We start from the raw sequence: 27,251 nt of genomic DNA, 5'->3' as shown, positions 1-27,251 counted from the left end.
TACTCTAGTTCTTAAGGACCCATTTATTTAAGTGATATCAAGAATAGTATCTGTAATGTGAAGGAATGATCTGTTTTGACTAACAAATGGAATATTTGAGTACTAGATCCTTACCCATCCATTGACATGGCTCATATTTCTTCATGAAACACTTGTAAAATGGTATTGAATGAAGCTTCTAGTTGATGGCTTCGTTGTGAGTTTTTCCAGTGGAAAAGTTCTTATTTACTTTTCAAAAGCTTTCTATACAGACTATTGTCAAGTCTCTCAAGGTCTTGTGGCAAGAAAATCAATGGATATACACATGAGAAGGTATTAATATAATGTCCCACAGCAGTATTTGTGATCTTCCAGAAAGTAACACAAGTCTGAGAATTGTGTTGGAAAACAGAATGAAATATATTATATATATATATACATATATATATATACATACATATATACATATAAACTTACATAATTTCAATCATTCTGATATTCCTCCAAAAAACAAGGTTTTGCAGAAAACCAGTGAGAAATATAATAGAAATGGAAATCCAAAAGAAAAAAAGAGAAAGAAAGAAAAGTAGATCTCTCTAAAATTGCTTTGTAAAATTATTTAGTAAAATTGGAAAGTTAGTATTAAGTTGATGGAAAGAAGTAGAAGATATACTCCTAAAATCTTAATAACTATTTCATTAATGCTAATGATAATAACTTGAATTGATGCAGCTCTAAAATACTGAGCATAAGTAGCTTCATAGATCTTAAATCAGAGAGAATAGTTCTGATCATTTATTGTCTACTTTGGGTCAAGTACCATGGTATCCTCCAGGGATACCAAATGTGTGTGTGTGTGTGTGTGTGTGTGTGTTAGTCTTTCAGTCATGTCCGACTCTTAGTGACCCCATGGACTGTAGCCTGCCAGGCTCCTGGGATTCTCCAGGCAATATTGGAGTGGGTTGCTTGCCAGTTCCTTTTCCAGGGGATCTTCCTGACCCAGGGATCGAGCCTGAGTCTCCCACATTGCAGGCGTCGTCTTTACCATTTGAGCCACCAGGGAAGCCCAATCATGCAGCATTCCCATCTCCTAGGTTGCAAACCACCTTTGATGAGGAGCTGCATCTTCATTCATCTCTTCTGTCACCTTGCTCAAGATTGTTATTTGATTAGTCCGCTCAATAAGATTGCCCAAATATGTTCTTATTTTAACTTGAGTTTCAATAAAATATTGAATGGTTCCAGACAATATGATGTTTAAGTAAGCTTTAAGTGCTTGATAATACTTAAGTGATGTTCAAGTCGATAAGTAAAGATTGGTCATGGAGAATTTTGGTAGTTGAGTAAAAGGAGAGATGAACATTTGGGATACTATAACTCTTATTTTTCCCCAAATAAAATCATAAGATGACTGGCAAACGACAGTGAAAATTAAACAGGATGAGTGGAGAAGGAGTGATCTAGCCATGTATTTTCCTATCTTATATGTACAGAACAGTCATTGGGCTTATCTGCCCGCAAGTGTGCTATGGAAGCAGAAGGAGACAGGGGGTTTTCAGAAGATAAACATCATCGTGTGTCAGAGTTGTTGAGAGCTGAAGTAAAGTATGAAAGGTTTGACCTAAGATGATATGCGAGGTAAAACATAGGTCCAGGGACTGAAAGAAGTGTATACACTCTGCCTTCTAAGGAGAGTACGATTGACTCACTCGCTTAGTTTCCTCCACATTTTTTCAGATTTCATGAGTGTCAGGAGAATATAGATTCAATGTTTCTAGACCAAAGGTTGTCAGGCATGGATGATTAGGCTGGAGCCTCTCCCCCCAGGGAACATTTGGCAGATGTCTAGAGATATTTCTGGTTGTCACAACTAGGGTGGGGTGATAACTTAATATCTAGTGGTAAAGGCCAGAGATGTTGCTAAGTAGCCTATAATGTGCAAAACAAGCACAGACAACAAAGAATTAACTGATTGAAACTGTCAGAAGTGCCAAAGTTGAGAAACTCTATTTTAGATCCCTTCTTCCGAAGTCTTTTCAGATAACCCCATTTGACTACTTTTTACTCTTTTGATTTAATATTTTCCATCACTCAAAAAAGATGAAATTATTCGAACCAATAAACAAATTTTGGCCTTACTGATTATTATCAGTATTGCAAAACTATACCCCTCCTGTTTGCCACAGCAGCTATATGCTTGTTAGGAAGACTGCCTGAGAAAATGTTTTATTCTGATGAAGCAGAAGATACGTCTTGATTAAAACAAGGTAGAAATTAAACCTTTGGTCTCTGAAGATATATTTTTATAATAGTCTTTTACCATTATAATCCTTTGGCTATTTTAATGCAAACGTGTTTCTGTAAAGCCATATTTTGGTTGCTATAACAACATGACGTAGCTCCTGATGAGTTCTTGCCTTAATGTTGCTTTTAAAAAGTTGGGGTTGCTATGACTACAAAATGCTGCTTTATTTTCAGCAAGCTTTTCTCCCCCCCTGGTAATTTTGCTTTCAAAATATGTATGTGCACATGCATGCATATGTGTGTACTTCTACTAACAAGTGTTATGAAAGTCTATGTGTAGTAAAGTCAAAGTTTGAATCGTGCATTGTTATTCTAAAATTGATTCACATAATGTTGGATGAGTCCAGGTTAAAGATGCTTTTTTTTGCCTACAAATTATTTAACTACTTAATAACAGGCTCTTCATCATTGTTTCGTGATTTACTTATCACATCTTCCATGTTATAGCCTCTTCCTGTTTTCCAGCGTATTTGTACCTCAATCCTGGAAGGGTCATTTGAACTTGAAAAATGAGGAAGTCTGTTGAGTCTTAATATATTCTTGATTTTTGATGAAGTCTATTTTACAACACTGCTGATTATGGTCTTCTTTATATCATGAATTGTAACAAGATGCCCATTGCTCAGAGTTTTTCTTATTCAAATTTTGAGAAAGCCAGAAGGCTGAAAGTTAGGATACTTTGGTTCTGTTATTAACTCTGTCACTATGAACTAACCACCTTATTTCTCTGGAGGAGTGTTTTCTGAAGTATCTAGACAATGTGAAATTTTCTAGTAGCCAAGTTAATCAGGGTTAAGTTTAATAATTACTATCTAACAAAATATATCCAAAATACTGCTATTTCAAAATGTTGATGTTTAAATCATATTAACACAGCTTTTTACATTATTTTTCTATTATCTTGGAAATCCAAGGGATATTTTACACTTATAACATATATCACTTAAGATGAGCCACATTTCAAGTGCTCAGTATCACATGCGACTAGTGGCTATCCTGCTGGACAATTTTAGCTTTAGGTCTCCATCAAATTTGGCCATGTGATGTCATTTATTGTTTATAGATCATCACTTAATGGAAAGTCTTTGTGAAGTCTCAAGAGTGTACAGATGATTAGAAAAACTCTTTCTGGTTTATGAGAGAGAAGAGAAAGGGAGAGAAAGGGAGAGAGGGCAAGAAGAGAAGAGTTAACAGACAGAGAAGGGGGGCAGAGGGGTGGAGGAGGGTGAGGTTGGAAGGAAGGCAGAAAGGAAGAAAGAAAGAAAACTTCTTTTAGGTCTTTTCTAGCTATTCAGTGCTATCATCCATAATCTAAACTTGCTGCTGCTGCTGCTGCTAAGTTGCTTCAGTTGTGTCCGACTTTTGTTATAATTAAGAAATATTGAAATGAGTCAGACAGTTCCCTGTTACTTTTGTGTGACTTATTGACAGTTCTATTCCTAACCACTTGGGGTATGCTTAGGACAAATTAACTGCACTCTACATGTTTATTGAATTCAATCTCCTTTCTTGTCAAAATATATGATTTAATCCAAGATTAAATAAACATTTTCAGAGCAAAATTCAGTTTGAAAAATCCCACCACTCACAAATATCTTAGAACAATGTAAAGAAGAGTGGGTAAAGGTTTAATATAAAGGGGTATCAAGTTAAAAGGTGTTATTCTTTCTCTGCATCTTGTCTTTCTTGATGTTGGAAGATTTTTGTTTAGAGGTAATCAAGGATTAACACAATTGCCTTAAATTGTTTTGGTGTCATACTGCAGGTGACATTGCCAGGACATCATTGTTGTGTCCAGATCCCTTATTACATTTCTGCTGCTTTATTCCTGTCCTGCCTTTTCTCATTTAGCAGACACCAAATCAAAGTGAACCATGTGACTCTTGCCTGCTCAGTGAAGGAAGTTTCTGTTTTCTTTTTAACCATGTGTCATTTTTTATCACCATTATTTTAGAAATAAAGTGGCTTATTGGGTGTTTTTTTTTAAGCTGAGCCATTTTGCCTGGACTGAAAAGGTCTGGATGAACTAATCAGATTTGGAAAGAAGAAAACAGTGTTACAATTTGAGTAGATTCCTAAATCAGGTGGCAGATGGTAATCTAGGTTGTGAATTAAAATGTTTGATGCTGGCTCTTCACATTTACAAAGCAGTTCAACTAGTTCCCATCATTTGTCACAGATATTTTTCTTTTTTACCTCTTTGCAGTAATGCAACATAAGGTCTGACATTTCCTATCTCTTTGGCCTTTGTAAATTGGAATTATATTCAATACATTTTATTTTCAGGGTTGAAGATGTAAGATGATTTTGAAATCCTTGTTTCACAGTGAGCGATCATGCTATACTACCCTGAGGGGTTTGCCCAAAATAAACATTAGAATATGGTTAAAATGGGAATAACCTTTGTTTTCTGTAATCATATCACTTCTGTCTGAACTTGTAAATGAAATTGTTTCTTTAAGAACATTTATTTACACTGAACACTAGTTTATAACACTAGCTACTAAAATGAAATGACTCAGAAGCCCTTTAAGTTACTCACAATAAGCTCTTATTTATATATAGACTATGAGGATTGTTCATTTTCACATTTTTCTGTGTAATTTTGAATATTCTTTTTCTAATTGTCTTTATTTTTCCTGGAAAATAAGCAAGGAAGAATAATTTAGTTAGCTTTGCTATTGCCAGTTGATACTAGTTAAAAGTTTGATGTAGATGATATTTATAATCATTTGCATTTTTATTCTAACATATTTTTAAAATGTGGAGCCCCTTGAACAAAGATTATTACTTATAAAGACTTCCTTTACCTCTTGGGCTGAAAGAATTCAGTTGTTTACTCATTAGCCTAAAAGATGCACTACAAACATGGAGTTTGAGAGACTTTGAAATTAACTAGTTTGGTAACATTTGAACTTTTTTTTTTGTTAAGTTCATTTCTCAAAAGAAAGTATACCCCTGAGGTTCAAAATATTAAATACAGATTGAAGAACCAGAAAAGAAGGGAAGGGAGAGAGGGGTTGGGAAAGTGCCCTCCCCACCTGGAACACTCAGAGATGGCTTGGAAAGCCACACATCAACTTGAACTCCATCCATGTCCAAGTAAGATACCTGGAATTTAAGTGATTTGTTCAAGATCAGGCAGCTCTGCCTGAAAGCCTGTAAGTTTTTCATTCATTCAGCAAATATGTGAGTGCCTATTTAAATTTTTTGACCATTTTTAAAATGTATTATAAATATTGATACTATTATTTATTTACTTTTGCTATTAAAATTTCTTAGGGCTATGCCTAGGTCAATAGCAATTTTTACATAGGTGCTTGGTTAATTCATTATTAGTTTTATTCAGTATTTCTCACATCTTTTCTTCTAAGTTTAAACATGTTTCAACACTGCCCTCCCCCTCCAGACTACATGAACAGTTGCATAAAGGAGCCTCTAAGTTTTAAGGATTTTTGGTTAATGTAAGCCTGGTAATCAAACTAGTGACTCTGAGACCTGATGAAGTTGCTATTCTGAGAGTTTTATAGTTCAGCCATTACTGTTTTCAATGTTGTGTTTCGTTTGGAAATATATGAGAAATATGTGTGTAGTGTTACTTTCTTTTATTTTGGCTAATTTGGTAGTGACATTTCCAACCGAAGACAAAGTATGTAGACAAGTTGTACCCTGTAAAGAATTTAATCGTACTTTTGCATTTATGTTTGATATAGAAAGGTCTGCTGAAGTGTTCAATTAGTGACAAATTAGCCTTATCTGTTGGAGAAGGAAATGGCAACCCACTCCAGTATTCTTGCCTGGATAATTCCTGCCAGGCTACAGTCCACTGGGTTGGACACAACTGAGCGATTAACACTGGCCTTACCTGTAAAGAATAAATCAGAGGCCAGGGGATCATCCTGATGAAAGAGAATATTAAAGTGCTCATTTAGAGTTTAGAATGCAAGTCACAGTATGTATTTTTACAGTTTATTTTTTAAAATGAATAGTCTTTCAATAACAAGATAGAGTGTGGTGTTCCCTGTAACACATCTTCTTCTACCATCCTTTTATTTTTATTTTAAATTTATTTGTTTTTTTAATTGCAGGATAATTGCTTTACAGAATTGTGTTGGTTTCTGCCAAACCTCAACATGAATCAGCCATAGGTATACATATGTCCTCTTCCTCTTGAACCGCCCTCCCACATTCCTCCCCATCCCACCCCTCTAGGTTGTTACAGAGCCCCGGTTTGAGTTCCCTGAGTCATGCATCGAATTTCCATTGGGTATCTGTTTTACATATGGTAATGTAAATTTCCTTGTTACTCTTGCCATACATCCCACCCTCTCCTTCCTCCCTACCACCGTTTCTGAAATGAGTGACTCTAAATTAGGTTCTTTCCTCCATGGAATCCCAGGGAAATAATTGTTCCTGGAATGAGATCTTATTTCAGTGGAAAACAATCTAGAGTTGTTGTGATTAAAACATAGTTGCTTAACTGCAAAATGGTAGGAAGTAGTGGGATACCTGTGCCAAGCTGCTGACTGCTAATTTTCTTGGTTGTTGTACTGCCTCCCTCCATGTGATTGAATTGGCCCTGATTATTGTCAGAGAATAGAGTATTGCAGTTTTCTGAAGAGAACCCTGGAAAGTGTGGTATCTCCCTCTGTGTTTTGCTGATGAAAAGCCCAATAATCCTGATAATTATCTGTGATCAGTCTTGTCACAGACATCTTGTAACATTCTATATGTGAAAAAGAAAAAAGGTCTTTCCATGGCATATCCAACTAGTAAACTCTCCGTGAAATGCCTTCTATTGCCTCTCCTTCTATTGCCTATTGAATAGAAAAAGTGTCACATCACTCATTTTGTGGTGGTGGCAACTTAGTCGCTAAGTCATGTCCGACTCTTGTGACCCCATGGACTGTGGCCTGCCAGGCTCCTCTGTGCATGGGATTTCCCAGCAAGAATTCTGGGGTGGGTTGCCATTTCCTTCTCCAGGGGATCTTCACAACCCAGGGGTTGAACCCAGGTCTCCTGCATTGCAGGCAGATTCTTTACCAACTGAGTCACCAAGGAAGTTCCCTTCACTTTGGGCTGTTTCTTAAACAGCTTTTCCTTATTTTCAGGATGTATGGGAAGAGAGAGAACGTTTTCTCTCCTTGTAGGCTGATCTAGAAGAGACTGAGTATACCTTTCCTGTCAAGGGCCAGATATTAAAAATTTCAAACTTTGTGGGCTGAGAGGCAAGGTTGAAGATAGTGTGAAAATACTTAAACCAGAAGGAAAACTGCCCTTCTTTGTCTGAAAGATAGGTTCTCACAGTAGCATCACCTGGGTGAGAAAGGAAAGTTGAATGGGTTCAACTTGCAAGCTCTGTCTGGGGGCTCCACTCTCCACAGATCACCCTGGCTCTTATGCCCATGTACTGTCTGTCTCAACCTTCTGGTCTCCCTCCATACCTCCGGTGAATAGTACTCCCATTGCAGGCACCAGGAGCTACCCTAGTGGATCTGAGTCAGTGAGATTTCTACCCCCAGCTCATGAGGGAGAGGAAAAGAGATAAATGCCTGGCATCCCCTGTTGAGATGAGGACTAGAGTTTGCCTTGGTAGTAGTGCATGTTAGTCTTTGTATCCTGGCCCATCATTTTAGTTGGAAAGAGAAGGAGGAAGGATTCTAAGTCCTAATAATTGATATAGGAAAAGAAAAAAAATTTTGGAATCCAATCATTTGTAAAATGATAATTCCTTTGTTAAAATAAATTTGGTCTTATTTCCTTACCCAACTTTTTTTTTTTCATTTATTTTTATTAGTTGGAGGCTAATTACTTTACAATATTGTAGTGGTTTTTGCCATACATTGACATGAGTCAGCCACGGATTTACATGTGTTCTCCATCCCGATCCCCCCTCCCGCCTCCCTCCCCATCCCATCCCTCTGGGTCTTCCCAGTGCACCAGCCCTGAGCACTTGTCTCATGCATCCAACCTGGCTGGTGGTCTGTTTCACCCTTGATAGTATACTTGTTTCAATGCTACAAAACAACTGTTTTGTAAAGACTGCCTTGGTAAATGCATACTTTCAGATAACATTTTCAAATATTTTGCTGGAGCATACTTTCCTTCTTAGACTTTTGAAATCCACTTGTACCCCCTACTTGTTATTCATTAGACATTAATTATGATTGCACTTTAATGCCAGGACTTTGGACTTAGGATGATTTGATCCAAATATGTTGAAACCTATGAAACAATTAAGTCCATGTTTCTCTATATCCTGCCTGCATTTTCTTTTAATCAAACAAAGTAACGATTGTGGTTACAAAGTGGCAAAGCATTCAGTTAAGAGTGAGAGGTTAAACCTTCATCCAGACAACTTAAGCGTTGAGACCACAGACATACACTATTTCAACACTGGGGAAGAGGATCATTATTCTGGCTGCTTTTGAAACTCCAGGATTTTCTACAGTTGAGTCAGTAACCTTTCTTTCTTCATTGCATTTATATCTGTTGCAGGAGAAATTTTCTTTTTTGATTCAGAATGTCTGATTATGGCAGCTTTGTCAGCATAGAATCATCACCATTGCTCAGAACTGAGACTTCTGCCTCTGCTCCAGAGGTTAAGGGAACTTGGTGGTTGCTGGCAAAGGACAATAGAACAGCAAGCTTGTTGATCTCCTTGGAGTTTATTCCACTAATGTCCAGGACTTCCCCAGGACTATTGGTCTTTATTTTCTGAGCTCTGTTACAACCCTGGGGATGGCTTTGGCCAAGGAACTGATCCTTTTAGATCATATAAGCCAACCCTGGCTATTTCAAGTGCTTCACAACAAAATACAATGGCTTAGAAAAAATGGATCTGGAGTACGGGTAGGAAGAGTTATCTCCAGAGCCTATAGATAAGACTCCAAGAAAAGTGGTGATTGTTGTCATCATCTTTATCATCATCATCATAGCAGACAAACATTTTTACTTAGTGTATACTAACCACTATTCTGGGGCTTCCCAGATGGAGCAGTGGTAAAGAATCGGCCTATCACTGAAGGAGACATAAGAGAAGCAGGTTCGACCCCTGGGTTGGGAAAATCCCTTGGAGTAGAAAATTTTGGCAATTGGCTCCAGTAATCTTGCCTGGAAAATTATGTGGACAGTGGAGCCTGGAGGGCTATAGTCCACAGGATTGCAAAAGAGTTGGACACCACTGAGCACACACAACCACTATTCTAAGCATTGCACATATATTATTAGTTCACTATAATACTAACAACCCTATGATTAAGTACTTCTGTTGTTCCTACCTCACAGATGAAGGGCCTACAGCATGAGACTTTGGACTTACGGGTGATAGAGAACTTTGGATTTATGGACAAAAGAGCCATTGGATAGTTTAAGCAAGGGCTTGACATGGTCTGCTTTACATTTCAAATGTCAGTGAGAGGCTAACCTAAGGAATAGCAAACTAGATGTGATAAAAGCTTCAGAGGAAGTGGTGAGGAGAAAGAAGTGAAAGGGATTGGTTTGATAAATAATTTGCTTAAGTGAACAGGATTGGATAATGGGGTTTAGGGAAGAGAAAGGAGTTAAAGAAATCAATGTCCCAAGTAAATTAAGTAAATTGAGAGGACAGGCCCCATCATTTCATGGCAAATAGATGGAGAAACAGTAGAAACAGTGGCAGACTTTATTTTTTGGGGCTCCAAAATCACTGCAGATGGTGATTGCAGCAATGAAATTAAAAGATGCTTACTCCTTGGAAGCAAAGTTATGACCAACCTATATAGCATATTAAAAAGCAGAGTAATTACTTTGCCAACAAAGATATGTCTAGTCAAAGCTATGGTTTTTCCAGTAATCATGTATGGATGTAAGAGTTGGACTGTAAAGAAAGCTGAGCACTGAAGAATTGATGCTTTTGAACTGTGGCATTGGAGAAGACTCTTGAGAGTCCCTTGGACTGCAAGCAGATGCAACCAGTCCATCCTAAAGGAGACCAGTCCTGAATATTCATTGGAAGGACTGATGTCGAAGCTGAAACTCCAATACTTTGGCCACCTGATGCAAAGAGCTGACTCATCTTAAAAGACCCTGATGCTACAAAAGATTGAAGGCAGGAGAAGGGGACGACAGAGGATGAGATGGTTGGATGGCTTCACCGACTCAGTGGGCATGAGTTTGAGTAAACTCCGGGAGATGGTAACAGACAGGGAGGTCTGGAGTGCTGCAAACAATGGCATCGCAGACTGAACTGAACTGAGAGGACAGGATGTAGACACAAAATAATGTTCAGACTTAGGAACCTGGGGCTAATCCCCTGACATTAGTGGGCCTGTCTGGCCAGTGAGGGAGGTTTGAACTTGATTGGATCTTTCTACTTTTTGTCTGATTAGAGACAGACTGGGGAAGACTTCCTCAAAAGACCATCAGGAACTTTGTCTTAAAGACTCTGCAAACAAGAAATAAGGAGGGGGAAATAAGACACTTAAGTAAGATCCAATCAAATCAATCACACCAAGCCCTCTTGTTCTGATAGCTGTGTAAGGATCCCTTGGGCTTTGCCTTTCACAGGGAGAGCTTCCCAGGGCTCTGATGTTAATTAGGGAATTTGTATTTTCTACAGATGATTGCATTATCATCCCAGACAGGACAGCTAGACTCCCCTGAGCAGCTGAGCAGGGAGAAAGAAGCCATTTACATATTCTCTACAATCAAGCTCCAAAGAATTTTGGAGATAATAGGTAATTTGTCACTTGCCATCAGTACTGTCCTAAAGCTCATTCATAGACATGCAAGTGGGTCATTTCTAGTCCCTGGTTGATGATGTTTTCAAGACGATGAAAGAAAAGAAACACATTATCATCTAGTAAGATATTACTAGAGAAGCAAAGTCAATTGCGCTTGCTTCTTATATAGGAGTGCTATACATCATTGTTTCTTTAACTTGGAAAGTTTCTTTTAGGCTGGACTTGAAACACAACGATGGCTCATTGAAATCTCTTAATGATGCATGTAAGTTTGCTAAAGCTAGTATTTACCTAAATGATTGTTATGTTTAGGAGATGGCTGGTTTCCCTTTTATGTTTCGACAAACAATGGTGAAACAATTTGATTCATGTATATCATCATTTGAAGATAATTTGGACTATAGAAAAATTTGTGTCTTGAAAGTTTAGCCTCATGTCTGGCACAATAGATGTTCCATAAATATTTGTAACACAAAACCTAAGATTGTAGCAAGCCTTGAAAAATAACTGAGGGAGTTTCTAAGAGTCAGCCATTGGACAATAATATGTAAAATGGCTTTGAACATAAAAGTAAATGAAACAAACAAAAACTTCAAAGTCTGCGACCATTAGCTCTCAATTCATTTGAATATGCTGAAGGCACAAGGTCCCAGACCATGCTCTTATACCCACCTTAGAGACATGAGGAAGAATTCTTCCTGCCCCATTTTTAGTGTAGTCTTAGATGAAGGAAAAAAAAAAATAATACAGTGATAATGCAGCCACTGTCACTCCTACTTTAAGCTATTTCAGACTTAAAGGTCTGTGTTTCTCAGGCCATAAGGTCTAGAGCCAGAGTTACACCCAGTCATTTCTTTGTGACTTTAATTTTCATCTCCCTGTTGCTGGTACTTAGTAAGTACTAGGCAATGCTATAAAGCTTTACATAAAATAACTCAGGTAATCCTCACAATGGCCCCAGGAGTACAACTGGTATCCCAATTTACCTTTGAGAAAGTAAAGCACAGAGAAGTTATTACAACATAGGGCCACACTGCAAGACGTGGCTCAGGGATTTGAGCAGGGTGATTGTCTTAGGTAAGAGAGGCAAATTGACCTGGATGTCTTCATCTGGAAATTGGAGATTTGAACCCACTACAACTTCAGAGACTGTGCTCAAACCATTGTGCTAAACCAACACCAACTGTTCTTTGATATTGGCTGAAATTATGCTATGAGTGATGTTTGACAACCTCTGATTCCTCATTAGTTGTTTCTGAAGGACATTCAACTGTTATCAGACATTCAAATGTTATCAGACTTAGGTTACTTTATCTCTGTTGAGTACGTGACCTCAGGGATCAGGGAATTTTGAAGCTATAGACCAGTTCACAAACTTCTAGGTCTTAGATTTCCTTTACACTTTTAAAGTTTTTGAGGACCTCAAAAAGGTTTCAGTGTCATAGGTTTCACTTTGTAGGTCCTCTTCCTTTATGTTTGTTCTGTATCTTACATACTTTATCTTATTTATGTAATCACATACTCACCTCTGATGCATTGTCTTGAGAAGGCTTTGAAAATTTGAGGGGTAATTAAGTAAATTAACCAGAAGGATACCATCTTGACCACCCAAGTCTCTAGAGCCCAGTTATTTCTGTTGTGCAGGGTCAGTGCAAATATCTTGCCATTTCATCAGAGAACCAAACCTCTGTTTGTAATGAGGAAAAATTCAAACCTTTTTGTCTCTCTTTTGTTTTTTTTAATCAACTATCTCAGAACTTCAGAATGTCACCCTTATTTTGTTCTAGAATTCTGTTGATTTGACCTGGTGATTTGAATGTTGTTTGTATCTCTATTTTGATTTGATTTCTGTAAAGATAGCTATGCTGATGAGTAATTCTCAGCTCTGACGACATCCCACTTAACATCTAGTAAACTTGTTTCTCAGTTTGCATTCTGTTTGTTGGAAAGATACAGTAGTGTTTTAAGTAGAATTCATTATTAATCACGGCTTTTAAGTCAAACTAGGGCTTTTGATTTAGTTCATTACTTAGGAAACAGAATTAAAGGTGACAGAAATGTGACTACCCTTGCCATCCTTCCTAAATAATCCTTCCCATTTCTCTGCACAGTTTATTGGTTGGATTTGCTTACTTTCCAAATGTTTGTCATATGCCAAAGCTGATGCCTTTTGGCAGTTTCAAAGTATGGGTCTATACTTTCAGATAATGTACATTCTTGTAGAAAATATGCACAATCTCATCACAGGCTACATGTCGTGCACCTCTTGTTATGCACTGCTTCCTATCAGTTTGAAGAATCTTTTTGTTCATTATTATTATTAGCAAATGAAATATATTTCCTTCAAAGGAAAACTGATGTATGAGACAGATTGAGTCACATGCTTGACAAGGACAATTACTCAGGTTTCTCTCAGTTAAAAATATCGAAACCACACATTGTAATCAGTAGAAAAATTTTGTTATCTGCCTTATATGAGAACATTTGCAAATGTGTTCATACTCGTAGATATCTGATAGATCACAGCAAAATCTGTCAGAATGTTATAGGTTTCTTGAGAAACTAAGGAGAGACAGAAAGTTTGCTTTAAATATGGTATAGTTGAAGGAGTTTCAGCTCTGGAAGCAAGCTTTTAGTAATCTGGTACTTCACTGGCATCTTAGCTACCTATAGTTCATGTCATTTTTCATTTTTATGATAGAATCCCAGTTCTTAAGAAGGAAGAAACTCTGGAGAATTGCTTATGGAACAGTGCCATATGCAAAGTATCCAGTTGCTAGAGAAAAGCTAAAGAAAAATGGACATATTTCATTAAGAATTGTTCATATTGGAACTTCCCTGTCCGTCCAGTGGTTTAGAGTCCATGCTCCCTCCCAATGAAAGGGATATGGGTTCCATCCCTGGTCAGAGAAGATTCTGCATGCCCTCTGGTACAGCACCCCTCCACACACACACAAGTAAGAGCCAGTTGTTCATATTGAAGTTGATTCTCATGAAGTCATTCCGTAAGCCTCTTCTGCTCCTCTCCCACCTCTTTCCGTCTACAGGCTTTACACTTACCTTTGCGTCTCTGAAGCTGGTGGCCACTTTAACAAATGGTGCTAATGTTTTGTTTTGTTATTTTTTTTTCTATTTCCCTGGCAAAGCAATGCAAGAATTACCATACATTTTCTGTAATGCTTATGCTTGCTGTTTTCCCTCTTAACAGTGTATCTTGGACATCATTCCACAAACCATGGTCCTCCATGGATGATTAATGATCCAGAAAGTTTTTGAATCTCATGGTTGAAAAGCTCTTAATTTTTTAGCCTGATCCAGAGTGAAATGACAGGAAGGCAACTCTGTTACTGTATCATGCCTGGCCTTTGATTCATATGTTGGAGTACCTAATTTTTTTTTTAAACTTATAATGTATTGGGAACTCCGTTCTGTCATGAGAAAGTTACGGCAGTGAAAATGGAGGTAAGTGTGCCCCAAAGCTACCAGTGATGATTGAGGAAGCCTGGTTGTTGGACCAAGCCCTCTCATGAAGTGATTTGAATACAAGTGTTCTTTTAGGATTTACCGTGTGAGGATAGACCCTGTTTTCTACCAAATGCCGCTAAAGCTGAGGAAGAGGGCAGCTGCTCAGTTAAGCTCATGTTCTGTAGATGCTGCCATTTGTATTTGTTTTTTTTTGTTGTTGTTGTTGTTATTCTTGGTCTCTATAATGAACAGAAATCTGCCTCCTAATAAAGAGTACTGTTGTTTTTACCTCTTATCTCTGAAGTTTCTTAGGCTCTAATTCCTCTTTTTGTCACCACTGGAAATCTGTGTATATGGCATCATCTTTCAAGTCTTTTTCTTTTTGCAACTGAATGTTCACAAGGTCTCAGTTACTGCCCTTTTTTGGATAGCTCTGATTTATCAGTATCTCTCTTCAAGTGGGATTGAGGCAGATTGTTGGGTATAGGGGGTTTCCTTAGGGAGATTACACACATTGGTAAAGAATTAAAATATATGGAACAAAAGACATGGCTAAGTTATGGAACATCCTTGTAACTGACTAGTATCCAGTCTTTATATTTTAAGAGAAAATCTCTGACCATGAAAATGTGCAAATTACATTAAAATACAGGACTCTCAATAGCTTAGAAGGATGATCTTAGTTGTGATAAAATATGTGCATAATATACATGTAGAAAAAGGAGTGAAACTTATCAAAATGAAAATGATGTGGGATAATGGTGCATTTTATGTTCTTATTCACTGTCTTCTGTTTTTTAGATAAATATATATTCTTTTTTTTCCACGTATAGAACTCTACATTGTAGTTGAGGTGAGAAATGGTGCGCACACAGTATAGTGGGATCATAACCATTTATCTGTGCGTTGCTTCTTTTAAGGCAATCAAAGCTTAAGTAAGGCATTTCACATTTTAGATTATCTATAAAGGGATGCATTTGGAAAAAGCCCTTTTCATGTTATTCCTTTGAAGCCTCTAGTTCTCATCACACTCCATTTCTTTAATGGGGAAGAGGGGTTTGCTTAATTGGATCTTAGGGTATAATATTTACTGCAAAATTTGAATATAGGGAAATAATTACAAGGGAATTCCTTTAAGCATTGTGGATTAGAATGATTATGCTAAAGGAAAAAAAAAGAAAGCAGTGTGTATTGGGGAAGATTTAGAGAAAAGAGAACTTATACATTACTCATGGGGTTATAAAATGGTACAATCAGTTTGGAGAAAAGATTGTCAGTTTCTTTAAAAATAATGAATATAAACTTACCATATGACCAACAGTTTTACTTATAAGGTGTCTAAGAGAAATAAAAGCAGGAAATTCTCTGGTGATCCAGTGGCTAGGACTCTGCACTTTCACTGCTGAGATTCAGGTTTAATCCCTGTTCAGGAAACTCGGATCCAGAGAGCTGAGTGGCACAGCCAAAACCAAACAAACAAAAAAGACAAAAAGAGAGAGAGAAATAAAAACATAAATTCACACTTGTGCAAGGCAATTCAGAGGAGCAATGCTCACAGTAGTCAAAAAGTGGAAATAATCCAAATGTTTATCAGTGGGTCAATGAATAAATACAATGTGCTATACCCACACAATGGAATATTATTTGGCAATAAAAAGTAATGATATACTGATACATGTACTAAAATAGATAAACTTCAAAAATACCATGCTAAAGGCAGGTAGCAAGATGGAAAAGATTACAAATTGCATTATTCCATTTGCATAAAATGTCCAGAAAAGATAAATCCATGAGACAGAAAGGAGATGAATGGCAGCCTAAAGGCTGAAATGGAGATCGATTGCAAACGGGCAAGAAAGGTCTTGAGGTAACCTAAAATTGAACTTTGTGATAGCTGCACAACTCTATGCACTTACTAAAAATCATTGAATTGTGCATTAGTAATGGATGGCTTTCATGGTATGTAAGTTAGGCTTCAATAAAGCTGTTTATTTATAAAATTGAAATACAGTTGATTTACTATATTATTAATATGTAAGTTTCAGGTGTACTACATAATGACGCAATTTTTAAAGGTTTGTGGTTGTTATTCTGTCACAAAGTCATGTCTGACTCTTTGAGACCCCGTGGACTTCAGCACACCATTCTCTATTTATAATCATAATACAGCACTGGCTGTATCTAGAGTATATCTTTATATCACTTATTTTGCACATAGTAGTTTGTACCTCTTGATCCCCTACCGTATTTTATTAATAACAATCATGCCTACCTCTCCCCATTGGTTACAACTAGTTTGTTCTATCAGTAAGTCAATTCCTTTTTTCTTAGAGTCACTAGATTGTTCTAGTTTTTAGATTCCACATGCAATTGGTAGTATACAATCTTTGCCTTTCTCAGACTTATTTCACTAAGCATAATGCACTCCAAACTTATTCATGTTTCTGCAAATGACAAAACTTCCTTATTTTTTATGGCTAAATATTAATAGTGATTTTGTTATGTGGAGCGGGATACACTACACCTTCTTCATCTATTTGTCTCTTGATGGGCACTTGAATTGTTGCTGTATCTTGACTGTTGTAAATAATGCTGCTATGCTTCCCTGTTAGCTCATTTGGTAAAGAATCTGCCTGCAATGCAGGAGACCCTGGTTCTATTCCTGGGTTGGGAAGGTCTGCTGGAGAAAGGGATAAGCTACCCACTCCGGTTTTCTTGGGCTTCCCTGGTGGCCCAGCTGGCAAAGAATCCACCTGCAATTTGGGAGATCTGGGTTCAATCCCTGGGTTGAAAAGATCCCCTGGAGAAGGGAACAGCTACCCACTCAAGTGTTCTGGCCAGGAGAATTAGTCCATGGGGTGGAAAAGCATCTGATACAGCTGAGCGACTTTCACTTTCTTTCTTTCATAAACACTAGGTGGCATATATCTTTTCAAATTAATGGTTCCATTTTTTTTTCCAATATATACCCACAGGTGGAATCACTGAGTCATATGGTGGTTCAATTTTTAGTTTAAGCTATTAATTTTTAAAGGATTATGTGATTAACTTTTCTATATAGTTCTGTAAAATTCTACTATCAAGCAAATCTCCAGAAGACATCCTAAAACAGAGTCACAGACAGTGGGAAAATTTTGTTCAGAACTGTAGCTTTCTGCCAGCCCCTCATCAACTTACATTCTGCTTCACCCCATCTAGATCCTCAATCCTTTTCACTCTAGTTTGTCATCTGTTTTTTCTTTGAAGATAGAGAGTCCACTTAACACAAATACTGAGATTGTAATAGTCATTTCATGTTACTTGCAGCACAGCTGAAGTCAAATGCTATTTCCTGTCTTCATATTTACAAGCATCTTAGATGATCAATGTTGTCACAAAACAAAGGGAAGTCATAATTTATTGGTACATACAGCAGAGATACCTCAGTGGTAGGGATGACTGGGCACTGCTTGTCATGCATGCTGCAAAGCAGCAGAATTCCCTTTGATAATCGGATGACTGATATTTACTCATCTTTTTACAGTTAAAAATAACTTAACATTGAACATGCAGTGTCAAATGTATAATTTTATTTTAGAAAACATGTTTGTTATCCTGGTGCTTCAGTCAGTTCAGTTCAGTCGCTCAGTCGTGTCCGACTCTTTGCGACCCCATGGACCACAGCACACTAGGCCTCCCTGTCCATCACCAACTCCTGGAGTTTACCCAAACTCATGTACATCGAGTCGGTGATGCCATCCAACCATCTCATCCTCTGTCGTCCCCTTCTCCTCCTGCCCCCAATCCCTCCCAGCATCAGGGTCTTATGAAATGAGTCAGCTCTTCGCATCAGGTAGCCAAAGTATTGGAGTTTCAGCTTCGACATCACTCCTTCCAATGAACTCCCAGGACTGATCTCCTTTAGGATGGACTGGTTGGATCTCCTTGCTTTCCAAGGGACTCTCAAGAGTCTTCTCCAACACCACAGTTCAAAAGCATCAATTCTTCAGCACTCAGCTTTCTTTATGGTCCAACTCTCATATCCATACATGACTACTGGAAAAACCACAGCCTTGACTAGACAGATCTTTGTTGGAAAAGTAACGTCTCTGCTTTTTAATATGCTGTCTAGGTTGGTCATAACTTTCCTTCCAGGGAGTAAGCGTCTTTTAATTTCATGGCTGCAATCAGCATCTGAAGTGATTTTGGAGCCCCCAAAAATAAAGTCTGACACTGTTTCCACTGTTTCCCCATCTATTTGCCATGAAGTGATAGGACCAGAGGCCATGATCTTAGTTCTGAATGTTGAGCTTTAAGTCAACTTTTTCACTCTCCTTTTTCACCTTCATCAAGAGGCTCTTTAGTTCTTCTTCACTTTCTGCCATAAGGGTGGTGTCGTCTGCATATCTGAGGTTATTGATATTTCTCCCAGCAATCCTGATTCCAGCTTGTGCTTCCTCCATCCCAGAATTTCTCATGATGTGCTCTGCATGTAAATTAAATAAGCAGGGTGACAATATGCAGCCTTGACATACTTCTTTCCCGATTTGGAACCAGTCTGTTGTTCTGTGTCCAGTTCTAATTGTTGCTTCCTGACCTGCACACAGGTTTCTCAAGAGGCAGGTCAGGTGGTCTGGTATTCCCATCTCTTTAAGAATTTTCCACAGTTTATTGTGTTCCACACAGTCAAAGGCTTTGGCATAGACAATAAAGCAGAAATAGATGTTTTTATGGAACTCTCTTGCTTTTTCAATGATCCAGCAGGTGTTGGCAATTTGATCTCTGGTTCCTCTGCCTTTTCTAAAACAGCTTGAACATCTGGGAGTTCACAGTTCACATCCTGCTGAAGCATGTCTTGGAGAATTTTTAGCATTACCTTAATAGCATGTGTAAGTAAAGTAAAGTCGCTCAGTCGTGTCCAACTCTTTGTGACCCCATGAACTGTAGCCTACCAGGTTCCTCTGTCCATGTTATTTTTCAGGCAAGAGTACTGGAGTGGGTTGCCATTTCCTTCTCCAGGGGATCTTCCCGACCCAGGGATTGAACCCGTGTCTCTAACATTGCAGACAGATGCTTTACTGTGAGATGAGTGCAATTGTGTGGTAGTTTAAGCACATAGTAGTAGTTTGACATTGCCTTTCTTTGGGATTGGAATGAAAACTGACCTTTTCTAGTCCAGTGGCCACTGCTGAGTTTTCTAAATTTGCTGGCATATTGAGTGCAGCACTTTCACAGCATCATCTTTTAGGATTTGAAATAGCTCAACTGGAATTCCATCCTGGTGCTTCAGTTCAGTTCAGTTCAGTCGCTCAGTCACGTCCGACTCTTTGCGACCCCATGAATCGCAGCACGCCAGGCCTCCCTGTCCATCACCAACTCCCGGAGTTTACTCAAACCCATGTCCATCGAGTTGGTGATGCCATCCAGCCATCTCATCCTCTGTCATCCCCTTCTCCTCCTGCCCCCAATCCCTCCCAGCATCAGGGCTTTTTCCGATGAGTCAACTCTTTGCATGAGGTGGCCAAAGTACTGGAGTTTCAGCTTCAGCATCAGTCCTTCCAATGAACACCCAGGACTGATCTCCTTTAGGATAGACTGGTTGGCTCTCCTTGCGGTCCAAGGGACTCTCAAGAGTCTTCTCCAACACCACAGTTCAAAAGCATCAATTTTTCAGTGCTCAGCTTTCTTTATAGGCCAACTCTCGCATCCATACATGACCACTGGTAAAACCATAGCCTTGACCAGACGGACCTTTGTTGGCAAAGTAATATCTCTGCTTTTTAATATGCTATCTAGGTTGGTCATCACTTTCCTTCCAAGGAGTAAGTGTCTTTTAATTTCATTGCTGCAGTCACCATCTGCCGTGATTTTGGAGCCCCCAAAAATAAAATCTGACACTGTTTCCACTGTCTCCCCATCTATTTGCCATGAAGTGATGGGACCAGATGCCATGATCAAGCTCCTTATTACAGGGCACATTCCTAGTTATAGTGTTCGGGAAAGAACAAATATCATCTTAAAATCTACTTGCATATTGCTAGGAAAATTTATATTTTATTTATTTTTTAAATAAAGATTAAAAATCATTCTTTGAAATCTCTAAGTAGAAATTTTTCTCCTTAAATTTCTGTTTATTTTGGTTTTTAACTTTTATCCAAGCAGCCCATAAAAGAGCTACAAATAATAATGAATGTTGTTTTGCAGACTTTTATATCTCTTCTTTTGATATTTTATATAGTATCAATCTGTCCTCTCTGTGGCTGATTTTTGTGCTTCTTAATTTTTTTTATACAATTCTTTCATTCTATATTATTTACTACTGGTTCAATTAAACCTGATATTGATATCATGTTAAGGATTCACTGGTCAGGGTTTGGATCACTGTTGGTAAATTGTATTGGAAAAATGTTCTTCATCAGTATCCTCTTTTTGATGAGCAGCTACATAGGAATTTGAATTTTTTATTTTAATACATTAAGCTGTGTGTGCTTTTATGGTTTTCAGATTTTTAAAAATTGTTTCATTCCTCCATTCCCCAGAGCAACATTTGATGAAACCTTTTCATAATTCCATGTGGAGGAAGTATGAAAATGAAAAAAAAAACATAATTTTAGACTCAGGAGTTTGTGTTCAGTCACATCCAGCTCTTTGTGACCCCATGGGCTGTAGCCCAGCAGGCTCCTCTGTCCATGGGATTCCCCAGGCAAGAAGACTGGAACAGGTTACCATTTCCTCCTCCAAGGAATCTTCTTGACCCAGGGATTGAACTTGTATCTCCTGTGTCGGCAGGTGGATTCTTTACCATGACACCACCTGGGAAGCCTAAATTGACTGACAGAGTATCATTTATGATAAATGCTACTATAGAGGAAAGGAAGCAAGTGATGGGGTGGGGGTAGGGTGGGTTATTAACAAGTGGCTGGGATAGTCAGAGAAGACTTCTTCCCAGTTGAGTCTTGAAATAAGACAATTGGAGAAAGGGGAGGAAGGATATAGCAAACAGAAAGGAAAACTTGTGAAAACTATAGATACACAAAGAAACTGGAGGTTTGGGAAACTCAAACTAGCTCAATTTGACTGGGAAACAGGGTGCATGAAAAAAGAAAATGCTATGAGTGAAAACTTGGGCAGTTGTATAAACTCTGTCTGTTCCTTCTTTACCTAGAAGTGGAGACAGGGATGCAGGGTGCTCAGCAGAGAGGTAGCCAGTAAGTGCCCTGGTGATCCTTACTGGTGGAAGAGATCAGGGCTCCAGATGACTTCTGTTCTGATTAAGGATTAAGGAAGCCCTCTTCACCAACATTTGAGCTATTTATGGAGTCCCTGATGGCTCAGATGGTAAAGTATCCACCTACAGTGCAGGAGACCTGGGTTCGATCCCTGGGTCGGGAAGATCCCCTGGAGAAGGGAATGACAACCCACTCCAGTATTCTTGCCTGGAGAATTCCTCGGACAGAGGAGCCTGGCAGTCTATAGTCCTTGGGTTCACGACGGGTCAGAAACCACTGAGCCACTGACACTTTCACTTTTCATGAAATCCTAAAACCTAACAGATAGTTTTGGCTCGGATAGCTGGATGTCTCTTGTTAAAATTTTTAAATGTTTACTATGAGGTGTAATTGCTGATTTTGTTATTTTCTGGGATAGTTAAGATATAGCAACTACAAGTAGATGGCAGAATGTCATAATGACTGATTTGTCAGGATTTTGATGTCATACTTGCAAATTTCCTGTTTCTTATCCACAAAATAAAGATGATTATAGTACACATCTTAGTATTTTTCTGAGACAGGGAAGATGTGGACATGGATATCAGAGACCAGGCATCTCCAAAGAGTACTGAAATTGTAGCAAAAAAGTCTTCCGGTGGTCATGTTTTGAATGATAAATTTATTTTTTCTCAACATAATTCTGATGAATATTTTTACCATTCCTATTTTTATTCACCATTTTTATGCTTTTCTTATTTATGTTCCCAAGTCATTTTTTTTAAATTGACTAGACCATGCTAGTAAATGCCTCTGAAACCAAAAGCTTTAAAATTGTTCAGACTACAAATTATGACATGTTAATAAGTCTCAGAAGCAATTTAGCAGGGGGTACAACTAGCCCTCTTGTTTTTATGAAAGACAGTGGAACACAGTTGAAAATATAGGCATGTTGAGGAGTCAGTAAGCATGTTTTTTAAAATTTTGTTTCACATATAAGTCGTTGTGTATTTCTTGCTATGAATCTTGGTAAAAAAAAAATTGAAAGTAATTGTTCTAAAGGACAGATGAGCAGGTATGAGATATTTTTCCTTCATTTACATCAGGATCCCAGTTTGCCGTACAATTTAGATAAAATCTAGCAGATTAGAAAAGAAAAGAAAAAGGTTGAGTTACTGCACATGGTTTTAAAGGACATACAGATTGTTTTAGGATGTAATTAAAAAAATAATGCTGTCATCAAATAATCTGTCTTCTGGAAACCTGGAAACTACTTAGTCCTTGAGTTATGTAAAAATAACTTTAAATGATAAGGTGAAATGTTTCTATTGTTTTTGTGAGTATGTGCACACATATACCACCACAGTAAGTACAGACAACTTGAGGAGCGTGAAGCTCAGGAAACAGATTTTGCTTTCTGTCTTTTTTTCTCACATTATCTATTCAAAGTGTTGCCTATTTGGGGCAGCCAGGTTAATCCCTTCTATCTGTACTCCCCTACTGAGTTGATATTTTCCTTGACTGTATGGCATTTTCTAATTATTCTGTGAATACAGTGTTTTAGGTTGAAAGTAAAATTGAGTGCAAAGTTATGCTTGTAGCTAAAATTGTTCTCTCTAATGAGTAAATTGGGGCTGGTCTCTGATGGTCCTGCAGTGGAGCTGTGCCCAGTGTTCTGTGTCTCTTATAGTGGATAAAGTAATTCAGCCCATGGTGAGTTCTTAATGACAGATGGAGTAAGTAGTTCCTCTTTAAAACAATAGTTTTCTTAGTTCTGCTGTCCAGGAATGGTTGGAGCCTTAGTAATTTGCAACTACTGCCGGCCTTGTAAAATTCCTTCTTTTAGACATTATGTGCAAGTAAATGGATCTTGTGCTGAAGCTCATGTAATCTTTACATTTTGTTTTTTATCACTAGATATTTTGAACCACTTTTGCTGAGCTATATAAATGATTCTGGCTGGGAGCAAACCTTTAGATTTGAACAGAGTTTCTGGTGTTCCAGTTGTTGCCAGTCAGAGTAGAGAAAGAGTTGATTTAATTATCAAGGACCTGAGTGAAAGTCTAGAAGCAGCTGCTCATATATTTAGAAAAATAACTCCCTCAATGCTTCCATGTCTATTTTTGTTGACTTTCTAATTATTTTCTGCCTTAAGAGAAAAGATTGATTACTATCATGGTATTTTTGCCAACCTGATAATAATAACAGACTTATTCTTTATCTAAACAAATTCTTACCTTCAACAGTTTAGTTGAACATTCTGAGGTGAGGGAAAGTAGGTATCAATCATTGCAAACTCAAAACTGCCTATAAATCAAGGCAGTTAATAAAAAAAAAAAAAAAAAAAAAAAAAACCCCTCACAGGGCATTCCCAGATTCCCAAACAAAGCTTTTGTTTTCTTACATTTAACAGAGAATCTCTGATTACAGTATATACATAAACATATATGTGTGTGTGTGTGTATATATATATATGTATGTATGTGTATATATATATATATATATATATATTTTATGTCTGACTAGTCAAGGCTATGGTTTTTCCACTAGTCATGTATGGATGTGAGAGTTGCACTATAAAGAAAGCTGAGCGCAAAAGAATTGATGCTTTTGAACTGTGGTGTTGGAGAAGACTCTTGAGAGTCCCTTGGACTATAAAGAGATCCAACCAGTCTATCCTAAAGGAAATCAATCCTGGGTGTTCATCGGAAGGACTGATGTTGAAGCTGAAACTCCAATATTTTGGCCACCTGATGCAAAGAGCTAACTCATTTGAAAAGAGCCTGATGTTGAGAAGGGTTGAGGGCAGGAGGAGAAGGGGACAACAGAGGATGAGATGGTTAGATGGCATCACTGACTCAATGGGCATGAGTTTGGGTAAACTCCAGGAGTTGGTGATGGACAGGGAGGCCTGGTGTGCTGCGGTTCATGGGGTTGCAAAGAGTCAGACACAATTGAGCAGCTGAGCTGAACTGAACTGAATGTCTGACTAAAATGATGGTGTAAACATGATAACAAATGGGAACTGGCCTCTTTATTATGAGGGCAGAAGAAATTGGTGCCGTCCATGGCAAAGTGGAGAATATGTTCTCTGCCTAACTGGGCCTTACGTTCAACTCCAGCAAATGGTTGTCATTTGGGAAGTCAAGCCCAGTGGTTTTAGATTTTTTTTTTTTCCAGGAACAGCCAAATGCAGATTTTTAATGAGAAATCTCCTGGCTTAAAAGTCTTGGCTCAGTTTTTTGTTTTTGTTTCTGATTGATACATGCAGGCTAAACAAAATTCATCTGTTAGCTTAACTTGGCCTATTGGTTGCCAGTTGATGACCCCTCAGCTGTAAGTTTTCCAACAAGAACAGATGGAACTCTTTCATTGCTAATGAGCTTAGTAATTGAAGAGTTCTGGAATCTCTCTTTTGAGGAAATGGCATCTTCCAGTTCAGTTACTCAGTCGTGCCCGACTCTCTGCGACCCCATGGACTGCCTCCCTGTCCATCACCAACTCCTGGAGCTTGCTCGAACTCAGGTCCATTGAGTCAGTGATACCATCCAACCATCTCATCTTCTGTCGTCCCTTTCTCCTCCTGCCTTCAATCTTTCCCAGCTTCAGGTCTTTTCCAGTGAGTCAGTTCTTCACATCAAGTGGCCAAAGTATTGGAGCTTCAGCTTCAGCATCAGTCCTTCCAATGAATATTCAGGACTGATTTCCTTTAGGATTGACTAGTGTGATCTCCTTGCAGTCTAAGGGACTCTCAAGAGTCTTCTCCAACACCACAGTTCAAAAGCATCAGTTCTTAGGCACTCAGCTTTCTTTATGGTCCAACTCTCACATCCATACATGACTAGTGGAAGAACCATAGCTTTGACGAGACGGATCTTTGTTCACATAGTAATGCCTCTGGTTTTTAATCTTGATTTAATAGAATATGTGCATGTGTGTTGCCATTTCAGTCATGTCCAAGTCTTTGTGACTCTATAGAGTGTCTTCTGGAGCCCACCAGGCTCCTCTTTCCATGGGATTCTCCAGGCAAGAATACTAAAGTGGGTCGCCATGCTCTTCTCCAGGGGATTTTCCCGACCCAGGGATCACATTGGGTCTCCTACATTGCAGGCAGATTGTTTACTGTTTGAGGCACTGGGAAAGCCCAATAGAATATGTACTGGTTCATATTTTGTGGTGTTTTAGAGGAATGCAAAGATTTCTGTGGTTGGGAACCTATTACATAGATTGGAGAAGGGAATACAGGAAAGTATAGCTAAGGCAGACTGATGTACATTTTAACAGGGTGTGTTTCAAAAGCTCAGTGAGAGCCATGAACGTAATTTAGGTACTAGAAAAGCTTTACAGAGGAAGTGATAATGAATGAATATGTATTGATGTGCAGTGCTTAGTCACTCAGCCATGTCTGACTCTGTGACTCCATGGACTGCAGCCTGCCAGGCTCCTCTGTCCATAGGGACTCTTCAGGCAAGAATAGTGGAGTGGGTTGCCATGCCCTTCTCCAATGGATCTTCCCAACCCAGGTCTCCTGCATTGCAGGTGGATTCTTTATTTTCTGAGCCACCAGAGAAGCCCATGTATTGATAGTGTGAATCAAAATTTTGATAGAAAAAGAAAGGGGACATTTGTCAAGGAGAGGGAAAATATAAGCCTCTCTAAAGTTATATTGTGGGCTTTGATATGTCTTAAAATGGTATAATGGGACATGATTGGAGTATAGAGTATATGAGGAAGTAATAATTGGGGCCAGGCCAAGGTTACCTTGAATATCAGTTCACGGATCTGATATTTAGCAGTATAGTTAAGGGAGAGTCATTCAGGGTTTAGACCAGGGGAGAGATCTGATCTAATCTCTGTGTTCTTATTCCAGATCCTGCACTATGGCCCCTGGAAGTGACTGAAAGCCTTCTCTGAGGGATTAATTAAAATAGGCATACTTCCTAGACACTAGCTAAATAAGAAGCTGTATGATTTCTGGCACTGGCCATTCTTAAGAATCAACTTTGTACTGGTCACAATAAATCACATCCTTGTGTTTTCCAGATGAACCTGTAAAGAGATGTCCAGAATTTGATCAGAACACCTGGTGATTTTCCTATTCATAGTATGCAGAACATAGTTGCCTGTCCTGTGTTTGTGTTTTGTAAAGTAGGGAATAGGACACCTCTATTAATGAAGCAACTGTTAGAGGTCATGAAAACATAAATTAGGCGGAATTAGGTTGAAATTGATTAGAAAGAAAATGCAATGGTGGCATTAATTATTTTAACAAAAGAAGAGATTTTATTGTATGTGATTGCCAATAATATGAAAATGGAATGAGAATATAATATGCAAACAAAAGCCAGTAAAATGTCATTTTAATATTAAAAAATATTCACAATAACAGGAAAAAAATTTACAATTATGAGAAAATTGTCCCAGATTCAAAATCAAATACAAAATTAAATCAGGATTTAAGGATGGATTTATTTTTCCCTCCTAAAATGCAAGTGGTCAAATTTCACTTGTGGGTAATGTGCCATAAAAGACACCTGTTGATCAGTACTTGGGTGTTGGTCAGAGAAAACCAGTCAACATGCCAAATTATAAT

The 27,251-nt window shown here is 38.2% G+C and overlaps 1 protein-coding gene and 1 long non-coding RNA gene across 5 annotated transcripts in view; both read left to right on the top strand.

Moving 5' to 3' along the window:
* The window catches only part of PRKG1 (protein kinase cGMP-dependent 1), a 1,340,863-nt gene that overhangs the window by 638,026 nt on the left and 675,586 nt on the right, over nt 1–27,251 (top strand). The gene's annotated exons all lie outside the window — the stretch shown is intronic.
* Nucleotides 489–15,939, top strand: LOC122708656. Its single transcript, XR_006345246.1, has 2 exons — nt 489–6,431; nt 10,883–15,939. It is a non-coding gene; the product is annotated as an uncharacterized LOC122708656 (long non-coding RNA).

This window comes from Cervus elaphus, chromosome 15 (assembly GCF_910594005.1).
Source record: "Cervus elaphus chromosome 15, mCerEla1.1, whole genome shotgun sequence".
Classification (NCBI taxonomy): domain Eukaryota; kingdom Metazoa; phylum Chordata; class Mammalia; order Artiodactyla; family Cervidae; genus Cervus; species Cervus elaphus.
Note: the sequence above shows the minus strand (reverse complement) of the source record. Positions and strands in the feature narration are given on the sequence as shown.